Source organism: Trachinotus anak, unplaced genomic scaffold (assembly GCF_046630095.1).
Source record: "Trachinotus anak isolate AG129_WGS33_773 ecotype Australia unplaced genomic scaffold, CSIRO_AGI_Tana_v1 ptg000013l, whole genome shotgun sequence".
NCBI lineage: Eukaryota > Metazoa > Chordata > Actinopteri > Carangiformes > Carangidae > Trachinotus > Trachinotus anak.
In genome coordinates, this window is record NW_027273864.1 from 5212789 (window position 1) to 5230744 (window position 17956).

Sequence of the window (17956 nt, forward strand, 5' to 3'; positions counted from 1 at the left end):
GTAAAAGTAGAAGCAAAGTAGAACATAGAAGCAAAAATAAGTGACTAACAGAGCAGAGAACATTTCTCAGTGTCTCTTATTAAGTTCTGCTTCTTGGCAGAAACAGGATTATATTTTCAGGGCTGATTAATTCAGAACATGACTTCAAGATATCCAGGACAAAGTGGCTTCATGCCCTTTACACAACGGCCACAAATGCTTCAAAAAAGGTCAAAAGGCCCCAACAAAACTTTGCATTTTCTGGAATAACAAGCAAACATGGAAATTGTGCCCTTGAAACCGAGGTACTGTGGGAAATCAAGGGTGGACCAACACGAGCAGGCTGAATTTTAATTATCCGAATGCTCTGCTGAATCTGCAAACTGTAAATACGAAATGGCATCAGCCTGATTGTGAGGGGGAGAGAATGATGTGTGGCCGGTAAATTGCTCTGTTCACCTCTGAATGAGTTCACTGATGAGTCAGAGCAAACAGGTTCATCCATGTGAGATGGCAGAGAGGGTTTTAGAGATTCAAGCAAACCAAAGAATTAACTGAATGGGACAGATCTTTATTTTCATGCATAAATACAGGCACGTGTGTTATTCCAGACGTACACAGGCACGTGCACAAACACTTAAAGCTGCACCAAAGGATATTTTTAGATCAACAATGAATCAAATGACAGTGAGTTATGGGCTAGGGGTCACTCATAGTGAAAAACCCACAGAGAATAATGCTAAAGCTCTGCAGCATCGTGCAGCTAACTGTTTTGGTTTTAAGGCCCACAGCTTTACTGTGCTGGTTCGGTCTCACTGGTCTCGTCAGTGTGGTTTTCAGACACAGCATTCACTACCTGCCCAGCACCAAAACACAGCCAGACAAAGTTAGTGAGTAGCTACAAAAATACTATTAATACAGGTTTAATACTAGTCTATGCACAATTCTTCTTTTGATAGTTTCCCTCTTTTAATAATAAAATAAATCGAAACTGTGAAGCCACCTGGTGAATGTAAGTCCAGTATTCACCCTTCTCTTAGCTCTGTTTTGGTCTAAACCAACTCCTCAGGGAAACATTCCACCATGTTCACCAACTAGTTACTAACTTTGTCTGTCTGCTATTAAGTAGTGGGCAGTAGTAAGTTTGTTAGTGAGTTTTTTTGTTTTTTTTTTTGTTGCTGAAAACAGCTGCTGTGCGAGCACTGATAAATAGTAAAGTTGCCACCCAGAAAACCAAAGTATCAAGCTGAAAGGTTATGAAGCGCTGTTGAAATGAAGAGTCGGCTAATTCTCTGTAAGTTCATCACTACGAGCTGCTTAAGAATATTTTTTTTTAAAACATATTTTTATAATCACTTTGCTAGAAAGTGACAGTAAGTTGTGAGATTACTGGCTACTCCTTTAACCCTCTATATTAACTGTTAGGTCTATAACACCAATTAAAACATCTGTCACAGCAGATATTTACTACATGACTGCATTCACTAACAGCGCAACTGGGCCAAATTCAAAGTAACATACTCCGTGCATCTAATGATCCAGACTGATGTCACTGCCTCAAATCAGCTGAAACTTCCTCGACTACTTTTGATTGATTGAACAACTATTTGACAGTCAGAGATAATTGATGATGGAGCTCAAACTGAAGAGTCCAACAGCCGTTGTATAAGTCTAGATGGCGCGTGATACAGAAAACGGTTCATCACCTTTCACCGTTGTTATCTGCACAGGCTGTTTTGTTTGCACCAGTGATGCATTTAACTGGATGTACTTGTGAAACGTGACTGATGCAGTGTGACACGGTGTTATATTCTCCCAGAGCTCCACTGTTTTCATTGAATCTTTTTCAAGTGGTGGATGTGATAAGAAAGTGCAGAGACAGTTCGTTGTAAAGGGGTCTACCTCCGAAACCCACATGGTGCTGCTGACTGAAGACTTCCTGCTTTATATGAGGCTGCAGAGAAAAAGTGCTGAATGCAAAGCAGCCAGCGGTGACCATCAGTTACATGAGATGTATGTCGCTGTGAGGGAGGGCCCACAGTTAATGACATCAAACCTGGAGGCTGATAAATTTGAGGAAAATGGCCCATTAAATACAACTGCAGTCCTACAACAGACCACAACCCTAAGCAGAGTAAGCACAATTAAAACAACTGCCATACATTAATTACATTACATTGCTGGACTCCCTGTGTATAGCAAAGTTAGTCTCACTAGTTACATTATCTAAAAAAAAAGTGAAATGAAGCTAATAGTTCTGCATTACAGTGGCTATTATAATAATAATAATAATAATAATAATAATAATAATTATTATTATTATTATTATTATCTGATTTGACCACATATGGTCATCTACTGTCAATTAACTAGTGTAATCAGTGTGAGTGAAAACAAATGGGAAAACATATTATTTGAACTAGAACAAGCTCTGACCCAGTTTGAATCAGCCAGCACGAGCCTCGCAGTAATACCTCAACATAACTAAATACCTGCATTTGTGCACTGCATCCTGTGTATCCACAGTGCCTTGTCCTCAGGGACAAAACAGCTATCATGTGACCCGTGCACCATGCATCTTGTAAGAGGAGGTTCTGCGGAGAGCTAACAAGTGGTGCTGCACACGAGCACAATGGCTCTTACACAAGAGTTAAATCCTCAGTGGCCCCCCTGTGGAGCCGCGACTGTTCTAGGCCATTCACTGCATCGTCTGCTGTCTTTTCAGCTTTCTGTGAAAGAGTGGGGAGGCACTTCCCTTTCACTGACATTGCAGAAAGAGGAGCAGAGCGGGTGTCGGCGTAAGTGTTCAGCATTTCAGTCTGAAGCTAATGGAAGTGCAGATGAGGTCAAATACGGCAGAAGTCAACTGAGACACAGCGGTGGTGAATAAGAGATGGGGGGCTTACTATTAACACATTTCAGTTTTGCTCCTGTCTTCTCTCCTCGCTGCCAAAGCCCAGACAACATGTCTGCGCAGTGTGCCCATTATGTGAGGAGACATTTCCCACCTCCATCCCGAGGGAAGCCGGCAGAGGGGCAGGTATCAATAATTCACAGTTGAGATGAACACAAGTGCCACTCCTTTCATCCGTGCCTCACACAGGTTTAATGGACATGGCAATAATTCTCCTAAAAGGAGGCAATTATTTTGAGCGCAGCGAGATGGCCGAATGCACTCGTGTAATCCTAAAAAACACAGGTGTGTATTTTGGGTGAGATCAAGCCTCTGAGGACAGGAGCTGTACAGTGTTGATCCTCCCGCTCTGTGACAAGATGAAAGAGACAAATAACATCAGTCACAGAGCAGCTATCATGGGCACTGTGAAGTGGAAATCGCAGGAAAGAGCCTAGTCCAAAGTAAAAGCCTGTTTTTGTTATTTCCTTACATTCTCTTTGAGACACTGTTAACAGATGCAGACGTTGCCTTTTTGTAAGCTTCCTCACAATCAAAAAGGCACTTGAAAGCCTTGTTTTGATGTTTGATTCAGACATATTTTGTCTTTGATCTGTTTGATAAACTCTACATTGTGAGTGGAAACTGTCACAATCCAAATAATGAGTCACAAAAAAAGAGGCAAGAAAATATTTTGCATTGAGAGCAGCGGCTTTGCACCAAGTGCGGGCCCAGAATGTGGAACGGGTTTTCTAATGGCAGCAAGCGGGAGCCTCATGGTCGAATAGTGAAATCATGTTAGCTTCCTTTCTACATGAGCACACTAACTCGCGAATGTCGTCCAAGAATATGAGGGCACTCATAGAAATTCAACATGCAAACAGTATGCGTAATCACAGATCAGACCCTGATTCGAGAGTTTTAAACAGGACCGTTCATGAATACTCTAGTGAGTCTGAGACGTCATGGCTGATTGGTGGCATGACTGCAGGGTGGAGGCCTGTATGCGTCTCTACTTAATTAATGGGGTAAATAAAACAGCTTGTGAAAATAGGGGTTAAGATTCTATCAGTGGAATTACTCAGCCATGAGACCACAGGAAAAAGAGACCGTCACAAGCTTATGGTGATTTCAGCAAATAATTAGTCTCAGCCAAGGCCCTCTATACACAGATTATTGCCTCAGTGCACAGACAGCTCGCTTAACTCACTTCCAAATACCGGTTAACTAAATGGAAAAAGTAAGTGTGAAAAAAGTACTGCAGGGGATGTGTTTGATATTGTGTTTGCCCGCCGCAGTGAGCTCACAGATAAGGTGAGGTCTATGTGTTACTATTTCCGATCCACACCGACCATCGTCGACCTACCCGCAGGTGATGTTTCTAATCATAATTGTATCAAAAACGTCAGTGTTGCTAACAGCGCTGGAGGCGAGAGGCTGTAATGTGGCGAGTGTGCGGAGGAAAGAGGCGAGGTCACCATATCCTCTGAGTTGGGACAAGGGGTGGGACCTAACTTCAGGTGTTGATCTATGCTCTTCACTGCTTTAAAAACCCTGAGGTGCAGAGGGGGGAGGGGCAGACGGAGATAAATTGAAAGGCTGTCTCTCCTAAGGTTCCCCACAGTGTGCTGTGCTGGAGAGAAACGGCCTTGTCAGCGGCATAAATCAAGTCCAGCTGTGCAGCGTAGACCCAGGACGCTAAAACCTCCCGAGCACGATGCAACTGCGGTACAACTTTTCAGATACCTGCTTTATGCAGCGTCATGACTAAACCAATGTGCCTTCTGTTTCCTTGTGAAGTTGTCAACATCAAGGTGAACGGTCAATTAAAGACCACAAAGAAGGCATGCTCTTTTTTTGGTGTTCTTTGAGCCAACAAAGCGATCAGCTGACGCCGTTGAAACAGGGACACCTGGGCATTTACTTTTGACAATTCTCCAATATAGGTGTAATTGATATTGATTTTTGCTGTACTCAGACCTGTACCAATGACTCTCACCTTGTCACATGGATCATTAGCTGCAGCAAATGATCAGAGCATTACCACATGGCCCTATGATAGGAGATGATTAACTGATTCGAAATCAGTTATAAAGTCGGGTCCAACAAATTTTGAATGTCAGTGAATTAACCAAACCAAACCCCTCGCAATCATCATTTTATGAAACTATAAAGATATCCAGCTAACCCTGCTGTATGAAGATTAAGCTGTTGCTTGACTGACATCTTAGATCTGGTTATATTCTGGCCTTTATTTTCTTTTTTCTTTTTATTTTCTAGTCAGTTGATTACTCACTTATGGACTTTGATGCTCCGTAAAAAACTAATGACATTCTCATTAGCCTTAGCTGTGCTTTCGTTTAATGCTATTTAACAAATGTTAGCAAGCACACGTTCATGGTTAACATGGTAGACATTATACCGAGGCTAAACAACAGCATGTTGACTTTTTGTCATTGTGCTGACGTCACAATGTTAGCACGCTGACATTAGCCATTAGTTCAAAGCACCATTACGTGTAAGCAGAACCTAGCTTGTAGACTTAGCATGTAGCATGCTTGTTCAACTGTAAACCTGCCTGCTGTGTAGCTCACCTGTATTCTCATCTCTTTAATATACCCAGTAAAAGGGTTTTTGAATACTTTTGGTTTTTGAAACCAGAAATATCAAAAGCATGTCATGACACTATTGAATTCAAACTTAGTCTTGACCAGCTAACTATCACTATTTATTTTCTACAGCTATGTAGACAGGAAACTGCAGGCAGCAAGACATAGAGGTCCAAAAGTGGAACTAAGTGACTGCTGTACCATAAAGCTGTATGAGACTTTGTATGACAAGATCATTTCTCTTACATCTGACTACTGATGTCTTATTGCATAGTTAGCAATGAAGCTGAAGTCCTTTAGAGGCTTTGAGTTTTGCAGAAAAAAAAACTAGAAGTTGTGCTTTAAATATGTCAGTGAGTCAGTGCTCAGCCTGATCACATTAAAAATGCCTGGTAGCTAAAAAAGGAGCCCAAATCACACCCTCAGTGTTAGAAGTTATTAGGCAGCTCAATTACAGTTTACCTTACCAGTCTCTGAGTGGTAGGAGAGCACTGTACCTTATGATCAATCGTGTAGAAAATGCCAGTCTGACAGGCATCTATTTGGAAGTGTCAATCAAAGCTCAACAATAATATAACAAGTGCCTTTGTGATGACGGCTGCATGGAGCGCTTGCTTTAAGACAGAGCAGCTGATTAAGAATGATTGACGTGGGATATGTACTTACTCTCCAAGTTTTAACAAAGCCAAGTTCTGCAGCTAAAAACAGGACTATGTGCTGTTTTTGTGTATTCGGCTACATTACCAGTGGTAGTAAGTTGCAGGCAATACTTGAAATGACTTTCCTTTTGGCTCACTGTGTATTGACACTTGTCTCCAGGGCACTCGCTGGCATTAAAGCCTCTTTGGCAATGTGGTTGCTTTATAAAAACACAGCCAGGGGACAGGGGTGCTGGGCTGCAACGGAAGTATTAATCTCTTACTCTATGAAATGCGCACTACACTACTGCTCCAGTGTGTATTACCATAATGTAAGCAGGGAAATAGCAAGTTCTTCCCCATAGCCTCAACAGCGCAGATTATTTTTTATTTTTTTATTATTATTATTACTTTTTTTGATAGATACAGCAGGCATTGTACACTTGTGTACTGAATTATAATACTAACAGCCCTTGGTACAGTTTGTTAGACCATTTGAATATTGGATTTTCCATTCCAGGAATTGGTGGCTAGATTTATTTTCTAAATAACAAGAAGAGTTAAGCCTCAATATTCATAATGCTGAGATAAATGAAATTAAATGTACAACACATTTTGGCATTTGGTTTCATTTCAAAAATAAAGGGAAAGGGTGCCCAGGATGACATAATACCCCCAGGCAAAACATAAGCATAAAAAACCCTCTTTTTCTCCCTCACACTCTCGCTCACACATGCACACGTGTACATACACAGTCTACTGTCTAGGGACCTTGGTGTAAATGAACCTTCTCAAAATAAATGTGTAAAAGTGCATTTTTTATAGGAAGGTGTCTTAATGAAGCAGGCTGATTGAGAAAATCTTAACTCTCATCTGTGGGACATGATGTGATTGTGTTGGTAATTGCATTGCAAGGAGAGGGAGTTTATCAGTGCGGGCCGCACAGGGGTTTGTGTATGTACTTCCAGAGGATTCCTTTAATCACAAACTGCTCTCCTGGTTTATTCCCCTTCCAGAGATATTCATCTCTCCTTATGTGCTGAGGTATCCCTTCAGGAATAAAGAGCACACACATGTTCCACAGGAAATTGTCAGAGGAACCAAGATGGATTACTCATGCTGCGCTGGCGGATTCTCACTTTGAAAAATGATATCAGCCACAGTCTTCCAGATAAAAATAATCCTGGCGAGCAGTACATGGGATGCAGACGGGTAAAGAGGGTTTCTGACCTAATCTCAGCAAACATCTCAGAATTCACTTTATCTCTGGTCTGAGATTTATTTGAGTTTAGTCAGTCAGCACTGGATTCTTGCAGAAGTGTGTTTTACAGTCCCTCCCCCTCCTGCTCCAGAGAAGGAAAAACTGCTAATTAAGCAATTGTACAGTCTGCGGCCGTTGGAAAATTTATAGCTGTGTACCATCTGAAATCTTAATGGTTGAGAGTGATATACCCTGTCTGTGAGTGATGCAGTGGGATGTGAGGGGTACCGCCAAAATGGCTCGAAGGTGAATTGATCTACTAATCATCTTGATGGTCTCTCTAAATACAACAAGAAAATCAATTAATGCCCGTGATCATGACTGACGAGCAAGGGCTAATGTATCGTCTGTCCATCAGCATTGTGTCCTTCAACAAAGAGCACCCTGACCAGAAGGCAAAGAGGCATCAGAGGCATGTCAAACTGGTAACATTCTAATTGTAAATTAAATTAAACCAAATTTAGCAACTTTTTAGACCTCTTGGAAACTGCTTTATTAAAAAAATGAAGAGGCTGACACATACAGCCTTTTAGACCATTTGAAAAATAATTTACTGTAATGTATTTTAAAAGCAAACCTGTATCAGAAAACATGACAGAATAACTCATACCATTCATAATCACCTGGCAACTAATCTACCCCCCAGCCCCCTGTAAATCTGGCTTTCTTGTACAATTTACCATCTGAAATTCTGTTGCTAGTTAGCTAATTAAGCTTTGTTAGCCCCATGAACACTGTCTCTCCTTGATGTTTCAAAATGTAAAAACAAGAACAATATAAAAGGCTACGCACAAGGTTTTGTGCTAAAAAACTGAGGCAAGAAACTCAAGCAAAGTCAGCATCAACACCAGCTGATGATCCAAGTAGGAGACATGGACTTAAATTAGCATCGAGCTTGTCCTACAGTGAGCCGGTTAGTCCCAGTATTAGCATAATGAGGAAAAACGTAGGTGCAGACTGTAAGGCTGTAAGACAAGTATGAGGTTAGATTTATGCTTTACTGTTTGTATTTTCAAACATTAAATTTGACGAGGCTTTTAGCAGAAGGATTAACCCATGTGTTTGGTGAACCTCACACTATCTCAGGTACCAAGTTTCTCCGGGTGGCTGTGTGTAAACTACACTATAAATAAAACTATAAATAAAGAAAAAGCTGCCATCATCAGCCTACACAAATACCAGCATCCAAGAGCAGCTTCCACACAGTGAAAGTGCTGTTGGGACTTTTAGTGAATCAGTAATCTCACAAAATGACGTAGTATGTATCTCACCCCTGAAGTAACGCCATGTTAGGTTATTTCTGTAGGCAGGAAGCGAGTTAGTTGGACCTGCTAAAGTTTGCAGCTTGCTCTTTTCGGTTTTCAAAATCACTAAGACAGACTGCCCAAACTCTTTATGTGTGCAGTATCACTCTCCCAGGCACACTGCTTCAGCATGAGGAGAAATCCAAAGCTTGACAGGCCTGTCGTGCCTCGAGGGAGGAGTTCAGTGACTGGTCAACTGACCCAGATCAGGTATGAGTTGGACAAATCAGTAAACTGTGGAGAGAGTTTGGATGACATTGTGACTCACCACATCTCAAAGCTCAAAAACCTCTTGAACCAATCTTAGATCTAAACTATATAAAGAAAAAAAAACAGTCTACCATGTTGTTTCTATAAAATAAAGCACACTTCTCTAACTGCATGGCCTAAAAATCTAAATTTGGTTATTAGGGGTCATTCAGTGAAATAAATGTCTATCTCCTAATGTCTCCTACAACCTAATCCACCCTTGCAAGACCACAGTGAGCAATGTGGGCCGCTCGTTTGTCTAATCCAAATTTATCTGATGATCACATCATGTCAAACACATGGTGCAGTCCCCCCCTGCTCAGAGCCACAAATATATCAAACTAGTGATTCATATTCATCTGCAGTGAAGTGACTTTCTGTGCAGCCCGTGGCCGAGGGCTGAACACAAAATGAAAAAAAGACAAGGGAGGGAGAAAAGCTAGTATTATGAATCCTTCAAATGTTGCTACTAACTACAAAACATAATCCAACTATTTTAAGTCATCTGAGTGGACTAGTTAGCCTGTGGTAGCTGTCCTGTCATGTTCAGACTAGTCATACTTGCTAATAAATAGCATGACCGCACTGCCATCATTAGCCTATATTCTGTGAGCCCTGCTCACCTTCCAACGTCATGGATGCCATAGCCATGAATGACTAATGAAAATGTGCTTTTTTTGACATTAAAATGCTCTTTTATTACTTCTAACCAAGCTAGCTGCTACCTGACCTTTCCTCCAAATCAAAATGCAGGAGTTTGGCTCTGCCAACTGAGGTTCAAACCAACCAATGAGATTATTCTCTGTCCTGAGCAGCCCTGACTTTGAGACATGTTTGGATAAATAAAACATTTAATCTGCTATGTGGATGTGTGTTCTGGTAGGCACCTCTGAACAGTGCTGGGTGTTGTCTGCAGCTGCCAGGATCAGCAAAGCGCTAATCCTCAGTTTTGCTCCCATTTTCAGGCGAGGGGGAAACCGCGTTGGCATTTTTTTTTTTTTTTTTTAAAGCCAGAACCAGGGTGGAAGAGGTGTAGGCAAAGACAAAATGAAAAGCACCAGTCAGCTGTTCTCGGCAGCCGTGTCAGGTAGTAAACCTTTCCTCAAGGCAAAGTAATGAAATAAGTCCTTCTGGGCACATAAGCTGTCAGTATTCAGGCCTGGCACTGCTCACTCTCACTGCTAACCTCCACAGAGTCAGAACTGCACTCCACCAGCAGATGTTCAATTAGGAGCAGATGAGGAAATTAGAGATCTGGTGAGAAAAAATGTGAAGTGACATTTAAACATGATAAACAATGTTTTTAATAAGTATAACAGCATGCAGCCTAAGAACGAGGAGACTGAAATAGCAGTGCTGGGCCGTTCATTCAAACACATCATTTAATCACCACCTTTATTAATACACCTGTTTCCATACAGAGCTTATTAATTCCAAGTCCTCATAAAATTAAGCCCTGAGACATTTGACGAGACTCTTATTAAAATCTCCCTGAAACAGAACAAAGGCATCATAGAAAGATAGGAAGATGTGTGATAAGTAAATTAATACAAAGTTCGCCGCTATGCCTCCTCTGCAGTTTTGGTGTTCTCCTGACACTGATTCTTTCTGGAGTGCGTCTGGCAGAGCAGATGGGCCTATAAATGGAGATCACTCTGCGAGACATCTCTTCATTTACGTGACAGCCATGCTTATTTGCTCTGCCAGTGTAGGAGGGATATATAATATGCATGAGGGACAGTTGTACCAGTGGGTCATGACTACAGACAGAATCTGGCCAATTCAGCCATAGCAAGTGTTGCTCTCTCCACAGACTGATGGTCTAATCAACATCCACGCCACACGCAGAAAGCCCCTGCATCGTCTCACTTTAACTTAGCGAGCCACTCGGAAACTTAACTCGTGTTAAGCTTGCACCTACAGATCCGGCATTACCAGGCACCACTTAAAGCTATAAACATACCTAGCAGATGCTGTAGGCACGGAATGAGTCAGAGCACATCCGGCGATAGTAATTTCTCATGCTCGCTTATTCATGTGGCACAACTCGCTCCTTCAGTGTGTGTGTGTGTGTGTGTGTGTGTCAATATTTTGGCAAAAGTAAAAAGCAGAATTAAAAAGGCCTCAAAGTGTAAATCTGAGTTCAATTTGCGACGAGTGATAAAATAAGAAATACGGGAGGGAGCAGAGGGCTGCATCCGCACCAATTTGCCAGCGGCGTTTTGATTTCTCAAAGTGCCGACTTTGAAACCGCTGGCCCATTAGCGTGTCAAGCTGCTCGGATGTGGCCATTTTGAGATGTGATAGTGTTTTCTTTATGACAAGGGAAAGTGTAATTTGGACAAATTAAACATGGAATCACTGAACAATGAGAAATAAAGCCAGAAGACTGATGGCTGTTTTTATTTCAAGGGCAACGGACGGTAAAACCAGTTTTTAAACCTTGTCTTAGCTGTAACTGTATTTCTCTTTCAACCTGATTCACAAACACTAAGTGTTGAAATTAAGATGTATTCTATATTTTGATCAGACGATTCCCGATCCAGCATGGTGAATACTGCACTGTCCTGACATTATGTTCCAGACATTTTCATTTAGTCTAAACATCAGATTATTTTTTTGACTGAGAGAGTACCAATTTACCACCGAGGTTGTGCCCATAGACTGGACGTAAACTCCGTGACGCCACCCGTGTGTTTCTGAAGAGCGGTTTTGAATCTTAGTATCTTAGCAGTGCCGGATTCTGCCCAACTACTGGCTAATCCTTAAATAGGCCAAGAGGTGGGTGGAGCCGAGATGTTGGCGTATGCCAGTTTGCAGTTTGTGGCAAGCATACGCTCACTCAAAGCGACACATCCTCAATTATACATAACTTTAAGACTTATAAAATGTAAACAGGTGAGTTATATAAAAATTTCACTCATATACAGTTGTCGTGAAGGAGGAAATTAGCTAAAGAGACTAAACCACTTTTGCACCAGGCTGTAAACATGTTTATTTCTGCTGTGAAGTGGACATTTTAACACAGGAGTCTTTGGGGATTGTCTCGTTTTTGGAGCCAGCTTCAAGTGGCCATTTGAGGAACTGCAGTTTGTAGCATTTCTGTTTTGGCTTCATTTTTCAACCCCAGAGGTTACCGCTTGGTTACGCCCAGCTGTTACATGCATTATGCATGCATTATGGGTTCTTTGTAGTTTGGCTAACAACTTCCTACTTCCTTTAAGTTTGTTTAAAATGTGACTTTTAAAGCTGGTCAACCCTTTGAGTGTTTAGTTAGTGTATCCTGAACAGTTTCTTCTTGTGTGACAAGTTTTCATAGGAACTGAATTCCTGATGAGTGGAAACAAACCACTGACAGCCTCGAAATACTCGTGTCACAGATGATGAGGACCTCAAAAAGACAAAAACCTGGTAACTCCCGGAAAGATTTACTCTGACTGCTTATGAGAGCCTGTAAGTACAGCGTGTGGGTATGAGAGTGATAAACAAGGATTTATATTCTGCTAAAATATTTCATGATTCACTTTTATGAGAGTAAAGGCTTCAAGGATGAGGACTATCTGCTCATTGACTAGTAATACTTCAAAAAGGAGTCGTCTGAAAGTGAGAGTCATCTCGGAGTCAGGGTCTTAAACGTGGGCACATTTGGTACTTGAGATTCTTAAAAGACACATTGCACATTGTGCAGACACTGAAAAATGAGAAATATAAATAGAATAGATACTAGTCAGGTTTAAATTAAGTGTGAAGAGGCATAATAAGTGAACCAGGCCCAAATTCAATGTTGTATGATACACAGCATCATATATTTACTTTTAGAATGATTTTTCACATTTATCTTTAACCTTTAAATCTTATCAAAGACGCATTCTGCTCAGTTTTCTGTTATCAGGAAACTCTCTTCTTCTTTTTCAAATGATTTTTGATGCCTGACGTGTGAACTACCATCACTGATCTGGCCAGCGATGCCAGAAACTCCTGCCATCTGGTCAGAAGACAGTGGTGTAAACATTTCCTCGTCCTGCTAATTGTCATGTTTTCTGGAACCCACGGCTGTCCCAACTGTCTGTCTGAATAAGCAGCGATTTATTCGCAATGTGTGACAAAGAAGCAGCTTGTTTGCATTGAGCCACCATAAATGCACTTACAGAACAAGACAGTGTTGAATTAGACTCTTTAAACCACTGAAGAGGGGAAGCCTTTTCCCAACAAGATTAGTGTTTCTGTCTTATCATTTCACAACCAAACCAACCAATAAAGGCCATTTTTGATCAGGGGCCAGGCAGGCCACAGAGACAATGGTTTTCTGTGCGATTTCTTGGCAGCAGTGTGCATTTTATTTTTGCACAAGCTTTTAGTAGATGTAAATGCATCAGGACTTAACCTTATGTACTTAATGCAATGGTTGAAAAAAATGGAACTCCTTGACTCTAAATTATTAATTTCCGCCTCCCACTATCTTTTTCCCCCCTATTTTCAATATGAATCACACACCATTGTCCCCAAGAATTGAAGTTCAGTCACAGTTTAGGAACAAACTAGTAATTTAAGCTGTGCAAATGTCAATGGTTTTGTGTGAGCTTCTCTAAAACTGTAAAAGGGTATTTATTATTACCTCTTACCTATTTGCAATCTAAATATTTGGGAAAGATTTTATTTATATTCTACTTCTATACTTCTTTCCAGTGGTACCCTTCCTCTCTGCTTCTCTCTATGTGCCGCGGGACTGCACATCTGTAGTTGTTTGAAACCACTAATCTGGGGGTAAAAAGGAGTTGATAAAACTTTCAACAGACGTTACCATGGCAACAAGCTTCCTGTAACTCACCTTGTTCAAAGATGTCACTCAAATGGTTACACTCCCAAATGCATAGTGGCTGCCACGAGCTAACACTGGTGCGTAGTTTCACACAGTTCACAATCTCAATAGATGACAGGCAACAGTAGCAGCTAACTGTCGCTTCTGGCCTGAAATCAGTGGAAAAATAAAGAATAAAACATAAAAGTATTCTCACCTCCTTTAAATCACCCGCTGAAAGACCTAAAGAACACCAAAGCCTCTGCCTGTAGAATAAATATTGGTGACAAATAAACCATCACGGCACCTTAAAGGACCATCAGCACAATTTCAGCCCCATCATGCAACTATTTCTTCTCCAGCTCAAGTCACCGAGATCATCAGAGCAGACTGTCAGCAGTGTATTACCGATATGCAGCTATTTCAGGCACAAAAAGTTTTTCATTTTAAACCCAAAAAGAGAACATAATTACTGGACTCACTTCTGTCCACAGTCCAGAGGGTGTTAATGGGTTATTAATGAATCTGAAATCCTCTGATAAACGTCATTAAACTAATACAGTTGCAATTTTTTTTCAATTGTAAATATTTTGTATTTTGAATAAATAAATCAATAAATTAAACAATTTTCTGTTAGATTGTAAGTCTGTGTTGTGCGTGGACTGACACAACTGGAGCTTAGGCTGGGCAGCAGTTTGCCAGGTGCACTTTGTTCTTGAAGTACAGTCTCCTCTCAGCAATTATAATACACATAAAGAACTAAATCCAGCCACCCACAGGGTTTGTACCCGCCCCCCATTTTGGATGCCTTCAAAATCAAATGATGCTTAACCTCGGAAAATAAAAGCCACACAGCACAATAAAAGAAAATAAAAAATTTGCATTTTGACATTTCTTTTAGATGTATGACCTTTTTGACTGTGTTTACTAAAAGGAACTGTCATGGATTGCTGGGCTGTGCTGAACTTGTGACTGTCCATCAGCTCCTTGGGGAGAAGAGTGTTGCAGAGTATGAATGCTAAAAAGCAAAACATTATTTATTAATCTAATATTTTAAAAATATAAGCATTATATCCTCTTCTGTAATTGTACAGTATGCATCAAAACAATTAACAAAGCAACATGTATCTGCTGTGCAGCTGAGGAGACACGCTGCCTGACAACAACAGTGGTGGGATTTGTCCCTGCCACACCCAAACACCGTCACTGCCAGAGCCGACACAGATAAACACTCAGGGTCTTCAGTATTGGAGTAAGGAGTGAGCAACATTGGGACGTCTCCACATGTCGCAGCGGCTCGTGAGAGGACAGTTGTTTGTGCGTCCAGAGTGAGCGGCCTAACAAACTTGATTTCTTCCTGCCAGTGGCATAGTGAAATGGCGTGATTTTTTTTTTTAGGGCTGCTCTCCACGGCTGACACGGCCCACTTACACGCTCATCAGCAAGACCTGCTCTGCTCTGCGCTCTCAGCTGCTTTGTTCCAGCTGATGTCATCTAAACCTCGTCCCTGCAGGGTTGTCTGGGGTAGATAAGACATCCCCTCCCTCTGCTGGTCTCCTGCAGGAAAAAAAAGGGGGCTGCTGCTATGAAGATGGATTACCCAGCTGGTGACACTAGTTCCCTTTCTGCCGGAGCCACTGTGGAGTGCTAACGCAATTAAGGCAATTAATCTTCAACAAAAGGGGTTCACAGCTACCTCTTATGATTTCGCACCTCTCGGTACAGGTGCATAACCAAACAGACGTGCTCAGACATGCACGCATACACAGACTCTATGTGCATACAAATATCAATCTTTTCACTGGACTTAACACATGAAGATGAGTACAATTAACAAGCAAGAAATGCAGCAGTTTTGCTTATCACACAGCTGATTTGCGAAAACCATGCACCATCATTTACACACGCTCATTTGCATCGGTGCCGAGCTTTCACTAAAGATTTTCCAAACAAACAGCAGGATGAGTCTCAACGCTGCATTCGACCCTACAGGGCAGGACAGCTATTAGTGGGCAGCCATTTAAAAGACAACTGTTCTAATGTTTACCACGACAGCTGCTGAACAGTTTTATTGCCCTGCGTACAACACAGGGGTGTATGTGTGTATGTCACACATGAGAGGAAAGGGGGATAATAGAAAAGAGAGAGAGGGAGCTGTAATCAGCACATTTAAAGGCTCTGGCATGTGTTTTCAAGCTCTGTAAACCGTTACTCCACTCAGTAGCTGGCAATACAGTCTGGCATCATCGCAAAAAAAAAAAAAAAAAATTCCTTTTAATGTAATACAGCTGGGACTGTTGAATTTTAATTTCAAATCTGTGCCTCTTTCTTCTTAATTTTGGAGCAGCACAGGTGGTCAGGGCCAAATATCATCCATTTAGTTTGAGTTAAAGCATTGAAACATATTTCTGAACATCAAGCAGACTTTTTAAACTACCAGAGTAAAGATGGGGTTAAAGAAATCATACCATCTACTAATTGTCCTTAATGATGCTCCTCTTTGTTCACTAAAGAGCTAAACGGCTGCAGTATAATTATCTATCAGTTACAGCTGCAACAAAAATAATTCCCTGAGTTTCATAATCCAAAAGTTATTCATTAATAACAGTTAAATGATTTAAGTTTTGAATCATTCATTATTTATTGCAGCAGTTGCTCATCATGTGATTCAGAGTAATCACAATGACAATAAAGGAGGGTCAACTTTTTCTCCAGGGTGAAGGGGAACCCAGTGCAGTGCGGGCTCAGGCTTCAGTGAAGTGAGGTGTTATTATGAAGTCATTACAGCATCTTGGTTGTTTAACTACATGCAGGGGATATAAAGTACAATATTTCCTTCTGGAATGTAGGAATGTAGTACAAGTACCTAAAATTGTACTTGATTGCTTACCACCTCTGCTAATATAATTACTTAGCCTTCAGTACACATGCGTTTTAATATTGTTCAATTACCCAGACATGTACAACTCCTCAATTCCTGTGTGAAAACTAATTTTAAAAGCTAATTTCAAAGAGGTAAAAGATTAACTACAATGAAATGATAAATTCTGTATTGATGTCAAAACATATCTCGACAACAACTAATCTGCCCTTGTTTCACTGCATATTGTGAACCGTTGCACAACCACTCGGTATGGTACAGTAGTATCACTGAAAAAAATGTAATTCCAAAGGAAAGGGCTGTTTGATGGCAAAATAAAGCAGTGAAAATATTCTAAATAAAGTGTATACTTCAACTGATATTTGCTTTTTCCTGTGGACATTTGTGTTTGTGGTTAAAACAGGTTTTTGTGGATGGCCCCATCCACAGCAGTACAAATCGCTCAGCTTCAGTGCCGGTTCTCCTGCAGGTAAAACATTGACTATAACTACTTCACACAACCCCACGTCAAATAAACCAAACTATCACTTTAACAAACTAATTAGAGATACTTGCTTAAAAAGTGTAGTTACCATTCAAAATGTATGTTTTAAAGAGGCTGAGTTATCTGGACTTTTAGTCTCTAATATGGGTCAAGCTCCAAAACACTACATCCTACATTTCCCTTAATGCATTTTGATTGTCTCTCTGCTCACTGAACTGACTGACTGAACACCAGTGTTTGGTAAAATTAGATGATATGTGACATTTTATATTGGTAATAAAATACCAAGCCAACACTGAAAATGAAAGGATGTGCTATCAACTAGCTAACATTAGTTAGCTGAACTCTAATTTAAGGCTAAAGTTAGAAAGCAGCTAACATTAGCATTTATCCATAGATACTTGACATACTCTAATTCAGAAACTCTGAAGGTAAGAAAGTATAGTGTATTAAACAAGCTAGATAGCTAGCTACTGCTACTTTCATTTACCCACAGTGTCTCCAATTGCCACTGATGGGGGTGAGTTGAGCAGAGGAGACGTTCAACTAAAGTCCAGGTTAAAAATGGTATGGTCCACTTTAGGGGTGTCTGAAATTGCATTCTTCCAGGTGTGAATATTGGAAATATATTGTAAGATTTACAATGACAGGTAAGGATATATGGGATATATAAATGTTTGAACCCCCAAACTGTTTTTTTAAATCTCATTTTACCTTAATTAGGGGGGTGTTTAGACCCCCAGCCTCACAATTCAGACCCTGATGTGATTTATAATTAGGAGCAAGTGAGAGGACTGAGGGACAAGAACATGTAGTGATAGAATTTCAGGGGAACAAAGCATCACAGAGCATCTGTTTAA

General features: G+C 40.8%; 1 protein-coding gene across 2 annotated transcripts in view; it reads right to left on the minus strand.

Moving 5' to 3' along the window:
• The window catches only part of cntn4 (contactin 4), a 155354-nt gene that overhangs the window by 19677 nt on the left and 117721 nt on the right, over positions 1-17956 (minus strand). The window lies entirely within an intron of this gene.